This window comes from Camelus dromedarius, chromosome 11, assembly GCF_036321535.1.
Source record: "Camelus dromedarius isolate mCamDro1 chromosome 11, mCamDro1.pat, whole genome shotgun sequence".
Classification (NCBI taxonomy): domain Eukaryota; kingdom Metazoa; phylum Chordata; class Mammalia; order Artiodactyla; family Camelidae; genus Camelus; species Camelus dromedarius.
Window position 1 is genome coordinate 27,110,301 of NC_087446.1, and position 24,946 is coordinate 27,135,246.

At 37.4% G+C, this 24,946-nt stretch overlaps 1 long non-coding RNA gene across 3 annotated transcripts in view; it reads right to left on the reverse strand.

Annotated features, from left to right (window-relative positions):
• Positions 1-250: 250 nt before the first annotated feature.
• Positions 251-24,946, reverse strand: part of LOC116156288 (uncharacterized) — a 139,566-nt gene continuing 114,870 nt past the window's right edge. For 2 of the 3 annotated variants that reach the window (XR_010383042.1, XR_010383040.1), the window contains 2 exons: positions 9,143-9,231; positions 4,905-5,326 (listed from right to left, as the gene is read on the reverse strand). This is a non-coding gene — a long non-coding RNA (uncharacterized LOC116156288). Of the gene's footprint in view, positions 982-4,904; positions 5,327-9,142; positions 9,232-24,946 lie in introns of those variants that run through there. The other variant, XR_010383041.1, reaches the window with a different exon arrangement.

The following is a 24,946-nucleotide window of genomic DNA, read 5'->3' on the forward strand; positions in this document are numbered from 1 at the left end:
TTTATTGAATAAGTTCAACTATCACTTTTCAAAGAAAAAAAAGCCAAGATTCATTGACAATAATTATTTTCAAATGTCCATAGTAGACAAATGCTTGGTCGCAAGAGCGACCCAGTTAACATTTGATTACAATAAAATATGGATCATATCTGAACTTTTCTATCTATAAATGTTTAAACCATTCTAGCTGACTAATGCAGGCAATGGGAAAGTTGAACCAAAGTCAACATTTACAGTTAAACTTCAGGAGAAACTTGGAGGGATTTAGATTCAAAGGTTGGGTTGGTTTGCATTGGAAATATGCTTGGAATTCATCGCAGCTGCTGAATGTGGGGTAGCCTAGAGGTGTACAGATTGTAGAATTACAGCTGTTTTGTGGAGCAATGAAATTGAGGTAACTCTTCTTAGAAGTGGTCAAATTCTCCTTATCGGGGCACACTTTTGTTTTTACATTTGTGTAGCAATATGCTAACTAATTCCTCTCAGAGAAAGTTGACTGAAAGACTATTTATGAATTGCTTATATCAGAATTCTAAACCTGGCTCGTGCATTTGAATCATTTGTGGAGCTTTTCATTTTTTTTTTTTTTCTCCAGACAAAGAAGTGCAGGCTGCACCTTCACAGGTCCTGACTCAGCAGGTGTTTTTACAAAGCCTCGCAGGTGATTCTGATGCATGGTCAAGGTTGAGGACCACTGAAATGTAGAGTCAAATTCCAGTGAACGACCTGATTGTAAATTATTTCTTCTCCTAAATCCAACATTAGCTGAACTCTTTTGTGCTTATTAAATTGGTTTAAAATTGTATGTTAAAAAGAGTGTGAAGCTTTTTTGTGGGATGGTCCCTATTATGTTATGATTCATCCATTAGAAACATTTTGTTTTCTGTCATGTTGCACAAGTTAAGTATCTTCATTTATATGGACAATTCTCTGGGTTTCAGTTCTTGAACTTCATGACTAAGCTGTGAGTTGATGATGGTTCTGTACCGAGGCAAATGATGAAGAACAGCATGTTTACTGAGGTAGAGAGGCAAAAAACAGCATTTGACACTCTTAGATGGAAAAGCATCACACTTAATTTCTAAATAATATGGAAGGTAGGTTAAATTTTCAGGATTAAAACATCTTATACCTTAATCTTTGTTTTTTAACCTCAGGAAGTACTCCTAATGTTACCATAAATAAGATAATTTTTGGATTCTGTTAACACGATATATTAAAAACAACATTATGCACTCTGAGTGCACCTTTCCTTTGTATCTTTTTAGCATATATTTATCTAGCTTATATTTTATTACTGTGCCTTAAAGTTATTTCTATTTTCTATTATGTTTTTATTCTTTAAAGACAGTGGTGTCCTTCCCTATCCTATCTTGTACTTTCTCCTCCTTTTCTCTTTTATCAGGACCTTATATAGCAGATTCTTTCCCTTTTTTCATGACATATTTATAGAAGAACCATATCCTTTGGCTACACACCAAATTGAAAGCAGAAGACCTCGCTTTGAATCCACACTCTGCCATACATACTGAGCCTCTTTGAGACTCTGTTGCCACACACTATTAACATCCCTATTGATGGTGACTATAAGGGCTGCCAGAGCTGGTTGAAGGAAGATAGATGCAGATGCCCCACATACATAATGCCTGTGCATACTTGGTCCAAATAATATCTATGAGTTTCTTTCCTTCCTTTCTTTGTAAAAGATTCTTAGAAGTATAGTTCCATCCAGGGTAACTGGATTCTTGGTATTTTTCCAAGCCTCCAAACCACTGCCATTTGGAAATTTTAAAACTTTCAAAATATGCCCAACTGTTGTATCTTAAGGATACAGTGGGAAGTAGGATGTTTTGTAAAAGATACAAACTGATCATGGCTCAATCATTCCTTTGTCTCCAATTTAAAGAAACTAGGACCTTGAATTAGGACATAGCCTGCTTTCAGTCAAGAGGAAGCCATTTTACAAACATTACCCACTGCACTCCCTACTACTTTCAAATATACTCAGACTGCAAACTAGCTTTCCTATTTAGTCAATGGCTCCATCATCATACAGGTAACTCTAATTCTTGGGATCACCTCTGTCCTTTGTTCTTTGCATTTAACATAGATTGGTCACTATGTACAATATAGTCTTTGGTGTTCTTCTTAGTGAATCAGTGCTGTTCCTGATAAAAGGCTTCACCATCCCAACCTTATTTTGATGGCGCTTCTAATTCATCTCACAGCACGCTACTGGATTATCCTTTCCTTTATCCCAACTCTGTGTGGTTTGCTGAATCCAGGCCAAATTCCTTGCCTAACATAAAGCTCTCTATCGTTTAATCTCTTATGCTTTGTTAATTACAATCACCTGCTACTCTCCAGAGTGAACCTCCCACCCCCATGGCATGCTGGACTGGTCCGTATCTCACTGCTCCTACTCTGCTATGTTACCTGTGTTAGTCAAAGTTGGAATCAGGCTTTTTCTTATCTGCCTCTACACAGTTCAGCAACACATGAAGGTCCAACATTGGAACATATGAAGTTCCAACTCTTCTAGGAAGGTTTTCCTTTCCCACCAAAAAAGGCCATAAGGATTCTTCTTACTTTCTAACTTGATCTCATTCGGGCAACTAAGTCTTATTTATTGTCTGCCTTGTTTCAAGAGGGTTTAAGGCAACGTTTCTATGAAACTTTGCCACAGCAGTGAGTCTGCAGGCCATCTAAAGGCGGAAAGCATGTGGTTTTTTGAAACAGAAGACCAAGGTTTGGGTCTTGGCTCTGCAACTTACTAGTCAAGACTCTGGGCAAATTATTTAAATGGATTTTTGCTTAGTTGGCTCATTTTGATTTTTATACTCTAAAATGGGATGATAATACTGGCTATATTCAAACTAGCACACAGGATTATTATGCATGACAAATAAAAGTTTTTCATTGAAAATGCTTTGTGAATATCTATACACATTTAAAATATCTTAGTTTTTACTTCTTTGTATCTGCCAAAGTTTTAGCACAATGGTAACTACTGAGTAGGGTTTGCTATAAACTCATAGAATTGAATTAAAGTAATATTAGCTGGGTGTATTTGATACACTAACAAAAATATGTGCAATTGACAGCATAGTCAGTATTAGGGTTTATTTTATTAGAAGGACTCAAAGGAATGAATATTAAGCACTATTAAGAATTCACTGAAGCATTCATAATAACATGGTATACTTCCATTGGTCTTGTGCTATGAAGTAGGCATTCAGGTTCCTTCTATTCTAATATAGCAGTTGCTTATTTGAACTCATATCGGGAATCTAAATTCCTTTGACTGTGCGATAGTTGGAGAAGTGAAGGTATAAATGGATTCATCTTTACTCTGATTGATGTAGTCACTTTCATGACCCTTTTCTCTGCATGCTATTTACATAAGGATTCACTCATAGACATAGAAAACAAACTTATGGTTACCAGAGGAAAAGGCAGGAGGGATAAATTAGGAGTTTGGGATTAACAGATATACACAACTATAAATAAAATAGATTAAAGAACAATAATTTACTGTATAGCACAGGGAACTATATATCTTGTAAAAACTTGAAAGGAGTTGGAAAAAGAATTTATATATATATATATATATATTTAGTTTTTTAAATTTATTTATTTATTTATTTATTTATATCTGAATCACTTGCTGCTGAACACCTGAAACTAACACATTATAAATCAGCTATACTTCAACTGAAAAAAAGAAAACAAATAAAGAGAATTATTCACACAAAGATAAAACAAAATTCAAATTTTGTATTTTGAGAAACATGGAGAAAGTACAAAAAAATTAAAATATACTTTCTATCTGGTATGTCAAATATAAAAACAGTATAAAACATTTAAATTTCACAGTGGTTTGTATATTCTATTTAAGTGTAAATTTTATAGTTATATATGGGAAGTAAGTATATCATCTATACTTGTATTTTAAGACCCACCCTCCTTCAGTGAACTAACATTTCTCAAGAGTTAAAAAGTAGACGATAACTGAGTGTGATAAAATGTCATATAAGAGAGAATGTTTAGGTGTTAATAAATTCTTAAGAAGTTAAACATATGAAAACTATAAGAGGTAAGTGACAGTGATTACCAGGTCCTTTCCTAATTCATTAAGGATGGAAAAGGTAGTGGTTTGAAATTGCAGTAGGAGAGATTTAGGTTAGATTTCAGAAAGAACTTCCTAACTATGACGGTTGATGAACACTGAATAAAGGATATACTACATTCTGAAAGAGCTCCTTGCAGACATTTAAGAATGAGATATAAACTTTTACCTCCGGGGTGGTTTAAAAATAGTCCCACCCAACCACAGTGACATTAAAATTGTATTCTGAAGTCTTTTTAGATTCATTAGTGAAAGTTGGTCTGTGTGTGTGTGTGTTTTAAGGTGAATAGATATAACTTATGATCACAAAATAAAGCAATGGATTCCACAGCACAGTGACAAAACTAAGTGGCACAATAAAAGCCACATACCTTGTGAATATGCTGTTTATAAAAGAAATTAGGAAATCCTCAGCTTATGAAAACTAAGTGTTGACTTCGAGGTTATTTTAAATGAAGCAGTGCATTGATAGAGCCATCAATTTTTATGAAAATCAGAAAAAAAAAATCTCATAAAAGCCCCTGCTTTGCCTTGCCTTGAGAATATTTTAAAAACAGCAAATTTATAAATAAAATAGAGAATAGTCCTTAAAATAAAAAGTCAGAGTGCAAAGTCTATCAGCTAGAATGCAGCTCTTCCACTTCCCTTGCATCCAGATAAGAACACAAAAGCTTGGGAAAGCTGGGTGGATTATTCAGGTTCCCTTGCTCGTGGCAAAGACAGGGACAGAAACATAGTGGCTGCTGCGGCACACTGCCCAGACGCCTCCCCCCGCCTGCCCCACTTTTATAGGCTCATTCCGTCTGTCAACAGCTAGGAGTGCTGGTTGCTGAAACAAACAGCCAGTTTCCTCTCCAGGAACTCCCTCTTTCTCTGGACACTGTCCTCTGCCAAAGGAAAGCTGCCTTGCCCAAGTCTATGCTTTCTCCCTAGGGACAGCGTGCATTCCATGACTAACTAATGCGGGGCCAGGGGAAATTCAAAGGACCAGCCTCTTTGCCTCAATTCAGGATAATCCAGGACCCTTTGAAGGGCCATTCTAGCTTCAGTGCTTCCCCATGGGATCTGCTGAAGCCTTTGGTTCAACTGTATCGCAGTTCAATGTCTCCATCTGTCTTGTCCTGGTCCCTCTACTTCAATTATGAAAGACAAAAGGAGCTTCCCAGAATGCTTATGTATTTCTCTGTGCTGTCACTACTGTGGAATAAGACAGAGGAGGGAAGCAGTCAGTTGAAGGGTTAAAACTGGAAGTGAAATAGAAGAATAGGTGGAGACGGCAAAAAGAAGAAGTGAAATTAAACTACTTCCTTTCTCCTCCATCTCAAGCTCCACTTGTACACAGAGACTGAGAGCAACAGATGGACCCTAACTCCTTCCTGACTAGATGATGGACTTCTGTCTTCAGTGTCTCCCATCTTATTTTCTTACCTCCTAACTCACTTCCTTTTCTCTATCCACCCTTCAGATTTATGTAAACTATTGGATAATGTAAACATATCCAAAGTTAGCCTTGGATTGTAAAATGAAGAATTGGACTCTCTGCTTCTGAGGTGGTCGTGATCTCAGCTTCTGTTCTAATCTGCCTCTACTTTGGGAGAGATCCTATGAGCACATCTTCTGTACTCACAGCCACCAGCCAGCAATACTGGCTGCATCTGCACTCAGGGTTTACATCCTGACCTTCTTGGATATGATAGCAGCTGTACAAGTGTCTAGAGAAGCAGCCACTAGCCACATGTGGCCATTCACATTTAATTAAAATTAAATTTGTTAATTAATATGATGAAATTAATTAAAAAAAACAGCTCCTTAGTTGTACTTGCCACACTTCAGGGGCTCAATAACCACACGTGGCTGGTGTCTATGATACTGGACAGTTCCAATGTAGAATATTTCCTTCACTGTAAAAAGTTCTGTTGGACAATGATGTTAAATCTGAAATCTTCACAATATGTTCCTGACCATATTTTGCCCTATGTGGACAGAACTGATTTGGGTGACATATCTGGCATGACAGACTACATCAGGCAAGGTTTTAGACTCCACCAACTTCCTAAACAAGTAAGTTTCAGTGACCAGTTAGAAAGTCTGGAGACATTTACTGTGTCCTAATCACATTGTCTTCAAAGTGACCCTTATCCCTTGTCTTTCCATTTCCATTGCCACCATTCTTAACAATCATGATTATACTGACAGTTAAAAGTTTTGAGTGTTTTCTATGTGCCGGATTCTGTGTGCTTCTTATATATCATCTCATTTAATTCTCGTCACAGTCCCACGAGGTGGACAATATTATCATCTCCATTTTATAGAAGATAAGATTGAGTCTTAATCAAGTGTCTTGTCCAAAGACAAATAGCTGGTAAAAGAAGGGCTGGGATTTAAACCAGTGTTTGTCTGACCCCAGAGCCAATCAGCTCTTAGATGCCACTGTCTTCATAATCACAGACTTAGACGGCTGGAAAGCATCTGGCTGTTTACTTCTCTTTATATCCTTCCACTTACAGTTCAGATTGCGTACTGCTGTCAGACTAATTTTTCTTAAATTTCACTTTTTTCTTTATCATTTTTAATGTCTCTGTTTTGTGCTGCATCTACTCCATGGCCTGGCATTTTTAAAATCAGTTTTATTGATTTAATTGATTTATAAATTGATTTGCAATTTATAAAAGTGCATAATTTATTTCAAAATGTATAAGCTGATGACGTTTACTTTTCAAGACTTTTTGGATAAAAATATTCATTTTATTGTTATTCTAGTATATGACTGATTGTGGCCAACCTTTTACCATTCTCTATATTTCTGTATACAACCAACCTAAACTTATTGTCCATCCTTCTTTTTTCTACGCCCCCCCCCCCCGGGGGAGAGGTAATTAGCTTGCTTGCTTGCTTGCTTGCTTTTTCTTTCTTTCTTTACTTATTTAAATGGAGTGTACTGAACCTAGGACTTTGCGCATGCTAAGCACACACTCTACCACTGAGCTATATACCACTCTCATCCATCTTTCTTTAAAGAGTATTTTCTGCTTCTAATCAGAACAGCCTCCTTGTACTTCAGAAACAGGATTGCTTTCAGAGTAGTGAGGGCTCCACAATTTTCCATTTAATCACATATTCCCTTGAATTGCCTCCTGACATTTTGTGTTTATTAATGGGTTTAATAAACACCTACTGGTTGACTGAAATCACATGAAAATAAATTTAAATTATGTTTCTAAGTCCTGGTAACAAGAAAGGAAGCTGGAAATATTTTCTAGGAAATACAAGGTGGCCAGTCCTGTCTCAAAGGAATATTGAGCATTTCGGTATTAAATTGTTAAGTACATCTTTTGAGAAAAATTGTGAGATAACCTACATGTACCCTGCTATGAACTTCCTCTAGCACTCAACCCATCAGGAAATAAATTTTCTTTATAGCTCTAGCTGAAAGTATCCAATTGTTGGCAAATAACACTTTCAGTACTTTCAGTGGTATAAGCCTTGGAAGAAATTACCGCAAAACCAGTAGAATTGCAACTAAACTTCAGCTTCTTTGTGGAAGCTTTGGAAAATGCATTAATGCTTGAAGAATGTCAGCCATAAATATAGTTAATGGAAGTATGGGTTTAAATGTGGGCGGGGAGGGAGGGAAGATGCAAGAGAAAAAAATTGCTGAGTTGCCTTTCAGGAAACAAATTGTCTGCTGGAAGAACACTGATTTGGGTTTGGAGTAAAACAAGTTTGGATCTGAGAACATTCTTTGCTGCTTACTATGTGTCCTTTCCAAGTCTCTTATATTCTGTGATTTGCATTATTATTATCTGTAAAATGTGGATAATGGTAACAGTGGGAGGAAAATTAATGAACCCCCCCAAGATGTCCATGTCTTAACCCCTAGAACCTCTGAATGTGTTATGTTACACGATAAATGGGGCTTTGCGTGTGTGATTAAAGATATACACCTTGAGATGGGGCGTATTCTTTGGTTATTCAACTGGGCCCAATCTAGTCACACAAATACTTAAAACTGGGAAACTTCTCCTCTCTGAAATCAGAAAGATGTTGTGACAGATGGCGCAGGAGAGATTTGAAAGATAAGTGGGATTCACCCTAACGTTGCTGGCTTTGATGGAGGCAAGAAGCCGTGAGCCAAGGAAATGGGGACCTAAGTCCTACAACTGCAAGGAACTAAATTCTGCTAAGCAAGGAATCGAACTCTCCTCTCGAGACTCTAGAAGGAAACACAGCCCTGCCGACACCTCAATTTTGGCCTGGTGAGACCCTTGTTGGAATTCTGACCTATAAAACCATAATAACATAATAAATTTGTGTCCTTTAATTCACTAAATTTGTGGTAATTTGTTATGCAGCAATAAAAAATGAATACAATAACATTAGCCACCTATCTTGCAGCGCTGCTGTGTCATAACATGTATAAAAATGCATTGGAAATTATAAAGCAGCATACACAAGCTAATTGGTACCACTGATGCTCTCAGCATTATCAGGCTCTATCCTGCTCTTGAATCACCAGGCTTTGAAATGACAGTCTTAGAAATAATAGCCACTGTTTACTGAGCATCTATTCTGTGCAAGATGTTCAACATATACAATATAATTTCTTCTGTCCTGTGACTATATAGAGTCATGCCATTTTACATACATGGGACCTGACCAGAAATTCTAGCCTGTTGGATTTTATCAGATTTATATGTCTTTTAAACATTTTTACAATTAAAAAAATTATTTTTAAAAATTGAGTTATAATTGACATGTAACATTACGTTTGTTTCAGGTAAGACATATTGTTAAGGGTTTATCTGCCCTGAGCCAGGGTGGGAAACGTTCAGAAACATAATTCCTATGACAAAATACTAGGAGAAAATATTGTAAGTTTTTCTTTGCTCTTTTTTGATCACTAAAGAAGAAAATTAAAACAGAAGTTATCAGAGAGAAGGAGATGCAGCACTTGTAGTGATTAAATAGAAGCCATTATCCAGAGTGGTGTTCACGAGAAGGTGCACAATTTACCTTTAGATCTTGGCTGGAAGATCCCTCCTGCTGAACTGTGGGCTCTGATCAGACACAGGTCCCAAGGAGCTGTCTACTATGTGCACGCTCTGTGTAAAGAGAAAAATTAAAGAGGAAATCTTAGTTTGAAAATGAGACTTAAGGTACCATGCTTTGAATCCTGAAATCCCAAACATATCTCTACAGAAGAAAACGTTCTTTGAAAATTAATTGAAGACGTTCAGCCCCGTGTTTGGACATATTCTTCCAAACAGCCTCAGAGTTCAGTGATGTTCTTTCATGTAGTCAGAACAAAACTTTGTTTTTGGCAGAGAGAGAAGGCTAGAAATGACAGGTCACAAGAATGTAAGAGAATAGGGAAAGTAAACAAATATCCTCGATTACTTAATGATTTTGATGCTACTCCCCACAGTTAAAGGCACGTGTCCCTGAAATTCCAGTTATTATTTAAGTTTCTGCACCGCTTCCTCAACTCTTATTCCGATACAGTGTGGTTGTCTAAGTTTGGGGATGTAGACTGTAGCCTTGGAAAAAAATGTCTTGACTGGACAAAGTTGAAGAAAACACACTCATACACTCATGACCTTAGTTTCAGGGCTGGCCGTAGGGAAAGCTGTGAAGTAGGCAGATTTTCCTTTTTTTCTAAAACTTTGCACTTCCCTATTCTCATCCTTTCCTCCATTTCAAAATCTTCCACTCCCAGACCTGAAAATCCTCTTATGTTATCCACATCTTTTACAATATTTAATAAACTAATTTACCCTTCTGTATTATTGACATACCTTAAGGGTATCTGCATTTTAATGGAGACCTTCGTAGGTGTTGTTATTTCAAAGGAAGGGATTTCTAACAGTAACACTGCAGAATTTACGGGTAAAGATGCCTTCCTGAAGCTTCTCAGAACATCAAGTAGTGACCAGTTGCCTATTTCACCTCAACATCATTCCCTTCTCTGCCCAGGAGCTGAATGTGGGTGGAGCTAATCTTCCTGGCACTAATGGCTGGTTGTTCAATAGAATCCACCAACATTTAGGTATTTTAGTGATAACCAACATCTCACTAGTGCTGAGAGTAATAGAAACAGATATAACTCATATTCAAGAAGCATTAAATCCATATTCACAGTTAGTCCCACAAAACTGACACTGTTTTAAGAAATACAACAGAAAAGCTATATCCTTAAGTCTCTTATTTCCTGCAAAGTGTGGGTTATATCTACCCATAAAGCTGACACTGACTAGAAGGCTGATGCTAACGGTAAGGGTTTGGTACACGTTTGACTAGACCGTGCCTTAAACAAACTGGACTGTGTTCCCTGATATAGGACACATGGGAGGATCAGGGAAATGGTGCTCATTTCTCATACTGGTGACTATCCGAGATTGATGGAAGCCTATGAGACATGATTTTCTGTTTCAACTTTGTGCTGGAAAAAAAAAAGTTTTCCACAAGAGTAGAGACTTTGGAATGCTCTCTTTCACAACTTGCTTCCCACATCAGTTCCAGATAACAACTCTCAGAGGTCTGAGTTACCTTTGAGTTCTAATCGTTCTCATGATGCTTTGAAAGAGGTCTAATTAGCTCTCTATCTCAGGGAAGACTGGAGAAGTGGGAACGATTTGCCAGGGGCATTCTTTTGTCCCTCGTTGGGTAAATCCACAACTGCTTGCTTTTCAGGGGCAAAGAATTAAACTCTTATTACTACTGATGATGTGGATATTTAGGATCTTATTCTGAATCTACTAATATTTATTGACTGTGTCCATCCAAGAGAAATATAAAAAATTACAGAAATAGGTATTAGGATTCTTTAGCCAGGGCACATTTAAAATATTATTCAGAGAACTTAGCAGTTCAGTCTAAGAGTACCAAAATGATGACAGCTGCACTACTACAAAACCATAGTCTTACGTTCACTGTGGACCCCTCATACATAACCCATCACTTAAATTTTATCCATTTTACCTCCCGCATTGTTCTTTTATATCCCTTGATCTCTAGCCCCACTGCTGTTGCACCAGTTCAAGCACCCATCATTTTTATCTTTACCTTTATTTTGACATAATTTCCTACTTAAAGAAAAATGGCAAAAATAGTGAAAGAACTTCCACATACCCTTCACCCAAATTCCCACATGTTAATGTTTTATGATATTTGTTTTCTTTCTTTTCTTTCTCTCTATTTTTCCCTGAATTGTTTTAGAGTAGACATGAGGCATCTTTACTCACCCCTCCAACACCTCATTGTGTATTTTTAAAAACAAGGGCTCTTTATTACATAACTGCAGTACAAGAATCAAAATTAGGAAATTAACATCGATATCAGTGTTATCTGACTTACAGACCTAATTCGGATTTCACAGTTTGTCTCATAATGTCCTTGCAGCAGAAGAAAACCCGGAGTCATGTGCTGCACTCAGCTGTCATGCCTCTTCAGCCTTCTTTCACTGGGAACGATTCCTCAGCATTTGTCTTCATGACATAGGCATTTTTGAAGAGGATGGGCTAATTATTTCATAGACTGGCCCCCAGTCTGGGTTTATCTGATGATTCTTCATGATCAGACTCAGGTATGGATTTCTCAGTGAATCACATGGGGAGGAACATACTATCAATCTGACCCATTACCGGTGATGTCAACTTGATCATCCAGTCAAGGTGGAGTCTGCCAGTTTCTTTACTGTAAAATTACTATTTTTTCCTTTTAATGAATGAGTATCTCATGAGAAGAATCTCATTATTTTTCACCAGGGGGGCACAATAGCCCGTGCTGGATAACTCTGATTAGCTTGGCCATGTCCCCATCCCAACCTTCTGCATCCTTCTTTGTGGCCTACAACATTGAACTGTGTGGACCGTATTAGCCTGGTCCTCTGGTTTCTGGGTGGGTTTGGCTAATGGGGGGGGGGGGGGTCCTGCAGGAGATATGAAGAGAGTGGAGAGTGAGAGAGTGAGTCCAGGGATATGTCCCCTTGGTTTCTGCCCCATAGGTTCCCCTATGCCCCCAAGGACAGGTGATATTCCTCAGCTGAAGGGCAGGGCACTTCTCAGCCTGCAGCTCTGGGTTTTGTAACTGCCCCTTCCCCCTGCTGTCCCAAGCCTAGGGGTGTAGCACACATCCCTTGCAGTTTCTCTACATTTCCCACATTCTTCCCCACACCTTTGTGGACTCTCCTTATGTTTCTCAATTTGAATGTGTCATATGTTTCCTGCAAGGGCCTTCATGATACAGCCTCCTGTGGCATTCGTACTTTTCTTTCCCATTTTCTCTTAGTTGCAGATATGCTGGTCTACACTGATCTCAATCCTGGCTTGTCCTTCTGTCAATCTGACCTGGGCAGAAAGTACATTTGATGCTAAAGGCTTCAGTGAATTACATCAAAGATGAGCTTTTCTGCTCCGCAGCCAGTCCTCCAGCTTGCCTGGGGACTTCTTACTCTCACAACTCTAGCACAACGTGTGACTTCTGCAGACTTCTGCCTTGGTTTGCTGCTTAACATTGACTTCCTACCAGGGAAGAGTCCTCTTCTGACCCAATTTCTTTTTTGACGAGGGCTCTAATATTCTGCTTCACTCTGCTGGCCCCTTTCCCCAAATGCTGGACCCTTGTCCCCAGACCCCCACATATTTTGATGGATGCTGTTTGCACCATCATTCTTCTGTCTGCCCTGCCAGACCTCTCTCCACCTTGTTTTCTCCCTCCCTTCTCTATACTGGCCCATATGTGCCCACTAACCCTTACTTTCTGGCTCCAGCTGGGTTTGGCCAATGGGGGAGTCCTGACTGGAGATCCCAGGGAGTGTCTGGGTGAGACAGAGGTATTGTATCACTAGCTTCTCACCTCTGGGGTTACCTTGAGCTGCCCACCTCCTTCTTCTGAAGATCAGAGCTCTGCTCCAGGTGGTCCTCTGCTTCCAGATTCTAGGAACTGCTTTCACTCCTCACTCCTTCTGGTCTAGGGATGGTTACAGCCTAGGTGGATACTGACGTATTGCATTTTCCCTTGTGATTTCAACCTACAACCTTAGAAACAGTCCCTTAATTGAACTTCCCTGAATTTTCCTGAGTGTGATGGATGCTTCCTATTCTAGGACCCTGGCTGATACCAGTTTGATAGTGACAACTGAATCTATCTTGGCAGATCACCTGGTGCCAGAAACCTCATTTTGTCAAAACGTATCTGCTCAGTGGATCTCAGACACTGATGACTGCTGCAACCAAGCTAGGGGATCACTGTGCCCTTTTGGACTGGTTATTTGACTGCAGACTACCTCCTTGGGCACCAGTCCTACAGCTGGGTAAGTTTCTCCCAGCTTTGTCCCTGCCCAGTCCTGGCTTCATTCCCCTCATTACTTACTCTTGCTGTTGAAGCATTAACATGACTTGTAGCAGAAGCAACACTTGCCCAGGTGAAAACATGAATCTCCTTTTCTGTAAGCTACATGAGACAGATTTTTTCAGTCTGGACCTGACCTTTATGGTGGACAGACCCTGGAAAAGTAGCCTTCTAATTCAGTTCTGCTATGGATGCAAAAATATGTCTAAAATATTTATATATAAACCATCAAGGGCATGCTTTTCAATATGATTTATAATATAGTTTACTAGTTTAAATTTTTAGTTACTTTAGATGGTAAAAATAAGTATAAACTGGTTTCACTCTACAAGAATTTGCTGTCAAGAAAATTCTTTACCTACTTGATAACTCTCTAAGGCTCTCCATTTGTGGAGATATTTGAATGTGTTTTAAAAACTGAGCCAGTAGATTAATAGTCACGTTTTAGTATTTTTCAGCTATTTTTAGGATAATAAAAATTTCACTGTAACCCAGAAATGCACCTTTGTATCTTAAATTGTGCCAGGTACAAAGGATAATTTGTAGTGAAATGTCCTAAATTATAACACATCACTTTGAAGCACCTTTGGCTTAGACTGCATCATGAGATCATTACATTTAGAGTTTTCTAGTATGCTATTTTAATAGTATATTAATTTGTTGGTCATGTGTAAACTCTATACCTTTTAATGTGATATTACCTACTATAACATTTTGGAATAGCTATTTGTACTCCGTTTTGAGTTGGTGGTTCATGATTTGACAAGCTTTGCTATTTGTCTTATGTTAAATGATTGATGGTCTTAGTCCAGTTCCTAATGGGCTTGTGTTTATTTCTGTTGAGGCTGGCATTAATAGGTCTTCTCAACAAAGATGCCAAGGACTGACCTGGAACAGACTCTAAATTAATTTTTAGCTTTGAAGATGTTCCTTCTAGGTCAGGATTGAGGCCAACTAGTAGCACAATGCACCAGAGCAGAATTGTCACTGCTGTGTTTCTCCTGAATGGGAGGGACCATCAAAACTAGACAATGATGTTAAATAAATTCATTAGTTAGAAGACAAGCAACATCTAGAATCTTACTTGAAATGTTTTAAGGCCTAATATACTTATAGTAAAGATAGATATAAAAGGAATTTGCAATAGATTTCATAAGCAATTCTGTGGAATCCTCATTATAGCCAGAGCTTTAATTTTGAGAGATTAGCTGTATTGTTCCCCGACCCCCAGTTTTATTAAAAAATAATTGACCAATGTCATTGTATATAGTTAAAGTGTACAACATGATAATTTGACATACATATACATTGCAGAATGATTACCAACATCAATATAATTAACATACCAATCATCTTACATAGCTAATCTTTTTTTTTTTTTTTTTTGTAGTGAGAAAGGTGAAGATCTATTCTTGGCAACTTCCCTTTCAAGTATACAATATCACGTTATTAACTATAGTCACCATGCTGTGCATTAGATCTTAAGAACTTACTCACCTATACCTGAGAGTTTGTGCTCTTTGACCTCCATCTCATTTGTATATGCCATCTATTTGACCTTCCTTTTCTATTTGTGCAGTTTCCAAAGAATAAATAGGAAGAAGAGAAAAAAAACACTTAGGGGAAAAATTTAATCATTTTATTTTACGAATAAAATTACTGGATTAAAAAATGGCTTTGATAAAATGATGTCATAGTTCTGCTTGCAGATTTTTTAAAAATTTTTGGGAAGGGCCATCCAAAATTGTATTAATTGTTGTTTTACTTGAACAAGCTCACACTAATGAAGCAGAGGATAATTGTACAAATATCAGGAGCCTGAAAGCGGTAGAACTAATTAAAACATAGGATCTCCTACCCCTGCTCCCTGGATTTTATTAAAATTTCTGCTTCTCCACTGCTTGACTTCTTCTAGAGTTGGTCTAGCTTATTGCCAGCCGTCAACCTGGGAATCTATGCTATTTAACTTTGTTGTGTTATACAATACAGAAGGCAAGTGGAAAAACACAAAGGAGCCTCATGGTAAATGAGATCTGGACTCCCCCAGACATCTTCATCTAGCAGTGCAAACCAACTTGCTAATGGAAACACCCAAAGTCCTGTGCCCATATCTCAGCTTCCAGATACAATGTGGCTGTGAAGTGGCAGAGGCAGGGAAAAGCATCAGCTCATTTATAGAAATCTTTCTTGCTGTGTCGATATCTGAAAACCGAAAGCTGAAATTTTAACTCCTGGCAATGAGAATGCTGTCATGATGCAAATGGTCAAGCAGGTTCCACTCTATCAGTTGTGTTCCCGTAGAGCTGTACCCTTTCATCCACCAAAGACCAGACGAACATAAGATGATGCTTCACTTTCTGGGAAATAACTTCTCCCAGATTGAATATCTGGGTGACAAAGTGACAACATATTCATTTGTGGAGTAGGTAGCTGGTAGGCTCTTTTGATCACTGACTACAGTGCTACTCTAACTTGGTTGCTCCTTAAATGGGTTAATAGTTTACCTTAAGGCTAAAGTCAATTTAAATAAACATGAGAACCGTGGCTGAAATGCCTCCCAACTCCCCACAGTGACATAACCTCACTAGGGTAGCTGAGCCCCAGGTGTTTGCACCCTGCCTCATTTTTCTTATCAACCAGCCTGCAGGCTTTTAACATGTGACAGTTGAAACACTGTAGTATCGAGGTCAGAGGAAAACTGGTCTCCAGCTAAAGCTGAGTATCATTAGTGAGCTGATACCATCCTGAGGCACCAGCTGACTGACCTTGGCTTTACGAAACAATGAACAATTTTCAGGCCTAAGGACAGGACACATGATTTGGGCCTTTGAACTTGATGTTTTTATGTCAAAATTAGCTTTGGGACATATAGGAACTGCCATAACTAATTGCCTTAGTTTCTGAAAATGGAGCTTTAAAGCAAGAGAATATCAATTACTAGTTAAGTAAAATTATAACACGAATTCCTTGCATTTACAAAATGCTTTCACATGTACTGTCTTCTCTTATTCTCTCAGTAATCCAGAAGATATTTTTATCCTCTTTTCTAGATGAAAAAACTGAGAGTGATAAAGACTGAGAGATTTTCCCAGGGACACTGCAGAGCTGATACCCAATCTTCTGGCTTGCAGTTCAGAGCCTTTCCATTGTGCTGCATGGGCTGTCTGAGAGAGGGAGACCTTTAACAGGCCAGCTGGTCAGCTGAAATGGACTGAGCATGTACTAGTAACTGTATCCAGGGTATAAATTCCTTTCCTCTTTGTAAATCTAAAATGGCCAGGTAAATAATTTCAGTTATTTGATTAAAAAGTATGCAATATAGCAAATTCATAATTTAATTATCCTGACAAGTTTGGATAAGAAATCACATCCTGTATTGTATAGAGGCATATTACAATTTAAAAATATCTTTGCTATGATTTTCACTTTGGACTCCAATATCATATGGTCCAGATTTCTGCATTTATTTTAAAAAGTTTCTATTTAGTAATCAGAAAGCCAATCTATTTTTCGTGCCCATAGAGTCAAGGAAAGGGAAACATGAACAGATATAGAATGATTAAAATCAACAAATTATTATCTAATCCTGTATCACAGAAAAGAAGAAAGAGGAAGAAAGGAAGAGAGAAAGAAAAGAAAGAAAGAAAAAGAAAAAGAAAAGGAAGGAAGGAAGACTGGATAAATAATAGAAGTCTGAAACGATTTTGTCAAATAATCTATTCTGTAATTTTTCATGTCTGCTGATATACAGGCATTAACTCTGCTATTCACAGACATCTGAAGCATGTTCTGCTTCTGTGGTTTCTATATTCTGGTGCATTTTAGCTCCCTGAAAACTTCCCTTTTCTTTTCCATATACGTGGTTTCACATTTAGTATGGCGCTTGCATTACCCATGCTTCCCTCAGCCTACCAAACATTCCACAATATTTATGAATAATCTTAGTCTGTCCTCTTGCTTTCTCTAGCAAAAACTCTAACTTTAAAGATCAGAGAGCTGAGTTTCAGAGTTGGAAAATTACGCATAGACATCCCCTGATTCAGGTGGGTCCAATTAATGCATAACACTCTTGCCTATGTCACTAAGATATGAATACTGGAGAATGAACACCCTAAGAATGGCAAATATGGTGGCCACACCCATCCCCACTTCTTTTTAGAGGTCATGGTTTCTTGGTGTTCTTAGGAAACTTAACAAAACACAGAGATCATTTAGCAGGAAACATCTTAGGAGTTTTACTTATCAATGGAGCCAGATGCTAAAATAGATTAAGCCCAAATATAAGGCAAAATTTTATAAATATTTTGAATTTATGCTTCCACTGTAGCCAAAGAAGATGTGTGTCTGGCACCTCCAACTAGAACTCTGCAAGTGGAGACATGTTGGTATTAATACAATAGTTCAGAGATATTATCAGTTAGGTAGATTTTGGAGGAATGCTGCAAGGACCTGATTGTCAGATAAATTGATAAATCATAAAAGGGGGATGTTGGCAGCTTCTCATGGACTGCATGCTGACAGAAGCACAGAGGCTAAACTGTTGAGGGGGTGAAACACTGTTGTGGTAGTGGTCTGGGATTTAAGTGAAAGGCAATATTGATCAGAGGGGGAGGAAACAGAGATGAACATTGGGCCTGAATCCTACACTTCAGAATAAGACATTAACTGGGGAAACTCACTTGGATTCTAGGCCCAGTTGCAGACCATTCAAGCAAAATGTGCATTTTCATGAAAGCAACCTAAGTGTCCATCAACAGATGAACAGATAAAGAAGATGTGACACATATATGACATACTTGATGGACTACTACTCAGCCATAAAAAAGAATGAAATATTGCTATCTGCAGCAATATGGATGGACATAGAGACTATCATAGTAAGTGAAATAGGTAAGACAGAGAAAGACAAATATTATATGCTATCACTTACATGTGGAATGTAAAAAATAATACAAATGATTTATTTACAAAACAGGAACAGCCCTACAGACATAGAAAACAAACTTATGGTTGCCAAGGGGAAAGGGGGTATAAATTGGGAGTATAGGATTAACAGATACATACTACTATGTATAAAAGAGATAAACCATGAGAATTTACTGTATAGCACAGGGAATTATATTCAATATCTTGTAATAACCTACAATGAAAAAAAAATCTGAATCACTTTGCTGTATGCCTGAAACCAACACAACATTGTAAATCAACTAGACTTATTTAAAAAAAATTAAGTCAGGGCTAAATCTGACTTGGGGAAAATAGGGAGAGGTTGGTAAAAGGATACAAACTTTCAGTTATAAGATAAATAAAGTTTGAGATCTGATGTATTAACATGGTAAATATAGTTAATGACACTGAATTATATAATTAAAATTTGCTAAGAGAGTAGAAGTTAAATGTTCTCACCAAAAAATAAAATAATTGATAAAAAATGCCACATTTTCAGAAATAACATGTCAAGAAGTCTAATCAATTGGGTATAGCACATTGGTAGATACTATGGTTGATTAAAACTCTTCCATTTATTTGCTTGTTTATTTATTCAAGTTTTGCAGCTGTAGATCTTAGGATTTTGTGGTTACTTAGAGGAACATGGAAACTCTGTCTAGAATGAGATTTTCTTAGCCACAAGACATTCATCATGTCATGGGAGTCAGATAAGGTCCTAGTGCAAGCTAACATAAGACCTACAAGTATTTTAAAGGCCTGATGTTGTGGCCTTCTGCAGCCTTCTAATTTTACGCCTCCTGTGCTTATCAGGGCAGCCCATTTAACAAAGGGAACAATCTTGTCCAAGAACTTTGAATTATTCTGTATTACTTATAGACTTTGAATGTCATGGGATCCTGCATTATTGGAAGTTTATGTATCAATTTCATCAGAGATAGCGGGAAGTAGCAGATACATTCAAAAATTGGGGCTACAGAAACAACCAAAGGGACACAGTAAAAGTCACTCTGTCCATTCCTAGCTCTCTGCCTTGATGTCACAGCAAATTCCTAGCAGAGAATGGGAGGAGGGTGGTCAGTTCTATATGCCTTTAGAACCTCTTGGAAGTTCCATCTCTGTAAACTCAGATGTATGAAATCTTAATTGAGCAATGTCATCCAACACTGATATGGGCAGGGGGTCCTTGCCAGCTCCTCTGTATTTTAGCCTCGAAATGTGTGGGTCCAATTGAAGACTCATCTGGAGGCACACAGGCAATCATAAATGTAATGATATAGAAACTATGGTTTTGGAGTTGATAAAGTAACTGATATTGCCTCGAAGCTGATGAGAATTCACTTTTCTACAAGTCCTGAAGTGTATTTGTGGTGGCAGAAAGCAAGAATGTCTGATGGGCTCTGACAGTCCAAGGAACCCTGTTTGTGTCTAACCTCTCAGGGTTATCTGCGTGACCTCGCTGGTTCCTGTCAAGGAAGGACGCGTATCAGTGTTTCCCAGCTTTTCTTTTTTGACTCGAACACCTTTCAATGAAATACATAATCTATCTAGGGCTCCTAGAAGTTAAAAATAATTCCTATTATTTGTATGAAGTAAGTGATTTGAAAGGCAAGTAAAATTTTCAGATCAGTATGTCTTCAAAGATTACTGTATACATTTTTATTCTTTTTCTTAATATTGTTTTATATACATTATACATTAGTCACTATATACTTAAATATATCATTGGGCTTTAGAAAATACTTAATTTTCTTTTTCTTTTTCTTTTTTTTTTTTACTGAGGTAAAAACTGAATTTTACTGAAGTACAACTGACATACATTATATTAGTTTCAAGTGTACATCATGATTCAATATTTGTATACATTGTAAAATGATGACCACAATAAGTATATGTAACATCCATCACCATAAGCAGTTACAGATTTTTTTTTCTTGTGATAAGAACTTTTAAGGTCAACTCTCTTAGCAACTTTCAAATACGCAACACATTATTACTAACTTCAGTTGCTATGCTGTACATTACACTCCCCATGACTTATTAAGAAAAAGCTTAATTTTCTTGAATTTTATTGTATGAGAAAAAGCATAATTTGTTGATGAACCAATTAAAATAATATATGTTTCATTTAAAATTACATATACATTAAAACATACTAAAATGTAACAGCCTATTATTTATCAAACCTTGGCAAAAAAACCACTTTTGTAGCTATGCTTAGAATTTTCACCACTTGCTTAAAAAAGGAGCTAGCTTATTTTCATAATTGTTGTTTTTTGTTTCTAAGTGGTTGGATAAAAGAGAAGGCTTCAGGCTGCTATGCCAAACACTTATCCACAAATAACATATTGAGAGTTTAGAAGGCCTTTATTCCTAACAAATTATAAGTCAGTTTGGGTAGAATGTTATTATATTTCCTTTTCAACAATGATTTTAAAGTACTAGAAGTACACCAATGCACTGCATAAAAAAAGTTTGATCAGACATGCAGTTTACGATTCATTGTTGATTATCCTGAAGGAAATGTTCAGAATGATCATTTTATGCTTCGTATCAGGATTATATGTTGAAACCATAGAAAACTATTCTTGAAAAATCAAGCAAAAAGAGAATTGACTGTAAGGCCATGGATGACGCACACATCAAAGGAAGCTCAAGGACCAGGTCAGAAACAGCAAGAACCTGCAAAGCTATTAGGTTTTGTGAGCAGTAGCTAATTTAATAGTCCTGTTAAAGTATCATCACAGAGATGAATCAGCTATCATTGTTTCCTGTCCCAGGAAAAGCAGTTGGGTTGGCCTACTCTGGATAACATGCTCACTGCGTGGCTATGGTAGACGGGGATGTCCCACTTATATTGTACCCACTAGGAAAGAGGTGCTGATGCTCTCCCAGAAGAAAATGGTGTTATCATCAGAAGATGCTGGGTGAACATGAACAACACATATCAATATGTATGTCTTTCTGTCTCCAAACAGTGGTCCCTTATGGGTATTAAATTATATAATATATAACTAAGAATAAAAATTATTTTAAGCTGAAGAACAAATAAAACTTTCAACTAGTAGTATTAACCTGGATAGTAAACTGACTAAATGATTGAGTCTTCAGAATGTCCATCTGATCTCCATTGGCTGCCATGAATGTTCATTAGATAAACTCCTAGAGGCTGTAATTTAAAGGAAAACATCTGAACAATTATTTTCTCATCAATTTTAAAACACTCTCCTTCCTCTATGTGTAGCAGACACTTGCTGTTCTCGGCTTCTTGGCATTCATTGCCTTTTCCCATGGCAACAGTAACTTAGTTTTCATTGTCTCAGGAGACAGCAACTTCATCCCTAGTTCTAGGGATGGGCCCTGACTGACTGAAGCCCAGTTCATTCTCCTGACCACAAGGATTAAGTTTCATGAACCAAAATGGGCTTAAGAAAAACCAGGATATGTTTTCCAGGGATTTCTAGAAAAGAAGAATCCTTGTTTTTCTTCAGAATTTATCTGGAGAGATACGTTCTCTTTCTCTGGATGACATGGGATGCAGATGTGAGGCCTGATAGTGCTGCAGCCATTTTGCTACAATGAGAAATATCAAGTCTGAAGTCAAACTTGATATAAGGAAGAGAATTGCAGAGAAATGGAGCTGGAGCAAACTGCACCTGAAATTGTCATTCCTTGTGGATCTAAAATGAGTGAATCTAAAATGTCTGCTCTAAAAATTACTCATTCTAGACTATTTACATCAGAATCTCCTTGGTGTGAGTGATTTTTAAGACTCCCTATACCATTCTGATGGAGAACCATGTTGAGAACCACCATCTTAAACAGAGGAGGACGGCTGTCGTTTGTCTCCTAATTAAGCACTTACAGAAGCCTTTATATTATCCCAATAAAAAAAATTCCCTTTCACATGTCAAATGAAATCCTTGACCAATACACACTGTCTCATCAGAAAATTTAATAAACTTCGATTAAAAAAAAAGACAATCACTAAAGCCGATCATTCAGAAGAATCACAGGCTAAGTGCCAACTATCTCTTCCTCCAAGAAGTTCTGTAGATCAACTCAAAAGAATTACTGAATTGGTCACAGCCCAATCAGGAAAACAGAAATCATCATGCATGAGATTAGTAACCACTGGAGAAACCGAGGGAGGAGGTGATGTTATCAGAGCCCAGTGGCCAGGGTTACCTGAAGGAAGCTGGAACCAGGATGGGTTTTTTTAGTGGTAGCTGGAGTCAAGGAGGAGATACATCTGCTGCCAGAGATAATCCCCAAGGCAGAGAAGGAGAAATAGCCTCCCTTCTGTCTTCCTTCCCCACCTCTGATCAGCACTTCCCATTAGATGTCTCATTGACTACATCCAGCAGAACAGTAGCTGACAAAGGAGTCTGGGAGAAAGAGCAGTCTAGATTCTTGATTGGATTTAGGTCCAATTTTATACATTATTATTTATCTTCTGGCAGGAATACTTCAAGGTGGGACTGTGCACTCCCTATTATACTACTTCATGAGGTGTATGTCTTGACTGTTCCATTTTTAATGATGCTGGACTTGATCAGTTGGTTTTTGTGGTGTCAGCCTGACCCACTCATTTTTAAAGTTCCCTTAATGGTTTTACCATCCATTCATTATGAGCTCTTTTTCCTCTTTCTTTCCTTCCCTTTCCTTTCCTTTCCTTTCCTTTCCTTTCCTTTCCTTTCCTTTCCTTTCCTTTCCTTTCCTTTCTCTCATCTCCTTTCTCCTCCTTCTTTCCTTCCTTCCCTCCCTCCCTCCTTCCCTCCCTCCTTCCCTTCCTTCTTTCCTTCCTTCCTTCATCTCTTTCAGCTGCAATATGGCCATTTCTAATTCTAACATTCTTTTTGCCTTTGTTAGTTAGAATTCTTCAATGAAGAACTTTCATTCATCAATATTGTGTTATCTAAAAATATGTTTTGTACAAGAAATGCAGAAAAATGGGAAAATGCATTTTCCTTTAATAATTCTCAGAATCCTGAATTGGTTAACCAACAACCTCCATACATAAAATTTTTACACTATTTTGTGAATACGTTCTCATCCCATGTAAAATTTTCAGGCAATTATTAAATTTAATGGTTATTTAATACTTATTGGTAGGAATATATCACAATTTACTTAACTGTTTCCTTATTCATTTATTTATTGAATTATTTTATTTTTTATGTTGCATAATGTATTTTTATTTATTTATATTTTTTAAAAATATATTTTTATTGAAGTACAGTCAGTTTGCAATGTTGTGTCAATTTCTGGTATACAGCACAATACCTCTGTCATATAGAAATATACCTATATTTGTTTTCATATTCTTTTAACCATGAGTTACTTCAAAATATTGAATATAGTTCCCTGCGCTATACAGTATAAACTTGTTTATCTATTTTATATACAGAAAGTATATACAGAAGTTAGTATCTGCAAATCTCGGAGAGGGGAAGGGGGTGGGAAGGGATAAATTAGGAATTTGAGATTTATAGGTACTAACTACTACACATAAAATAGATACACAACATTTCTTTATTTAGGTTGCTGATACTTTTTTTGTTACATATAATGCTAAAATGGACAACTTGACATACATTTATGGGCAAATTTCTGATGATATATTTAGGAGAAATTCTGAAAAGCAGAATTATACAGTCAATGAACTTTAAGGCCCTTGGTACCTATTGACAAGGTCAATATTATTATTTAATAAATAATTCTTTAATTATGTTAATTTCTGAGATAGAAAACTTATCTAATGTTAGTGGCCATTTCTTTCTAATTATTTTTCTTTCTGTAATACAACTATTGCTGAATATAAATCTACCCCTTACTTCCATGTTAAGATCTGGGGGTTGAGAAAACTGAAGTGGCAAGAGGGTCTTGTGATGAGTAAATTTTTGTAAAAAGACGACTCATAGTAATTTCGGATATTCTCTGCTAAGCAAATACTATGAAATCATAGCCAGGCGTCCCAGCTGCCTCACGGTTTACTGGGACTGTCCATCATATCTCTTAGTTTGGTAAAGATCACTGGGAAGGCAGAAAAGACTATAATGCAAAATAGAACTTTAAGCAAAAATCAGAGGAAGTTACCTAGTATAATGGACTGAATTGTGTCCTTCCTCTGCTGCCAAATTCATATGTTGAAACTCTAGCCCGCAATGGGACTGTTTTTGGAAAGAGGATCTTTAGGGAGGTAATTAAGGTTAAATGAGGTCCTAAGGGTGGGGCCCTAATCTGATAGGACTGGTGTCCTTACAAGAAGAGGAAGAATCACCAGAGCTCTCTCTTTCTCTTCCTCTGTTTACACAGAGGAAAGAACATGTGGGGACACAGACAGAACATGGATGGCCATCTGCAAACCAGGAATAAAGGTCTCACCAGAGACTAACCCAGTCAGATCCTGATCTTGAGTTTCTAGCCTCCAGAACTGGGAGGAAATAAATTCTCTGTTTAAGCCACCAGTCTGTGGCCTTTTGTTATGGCAGCACAAGCAGCCTAACACATACAGACACT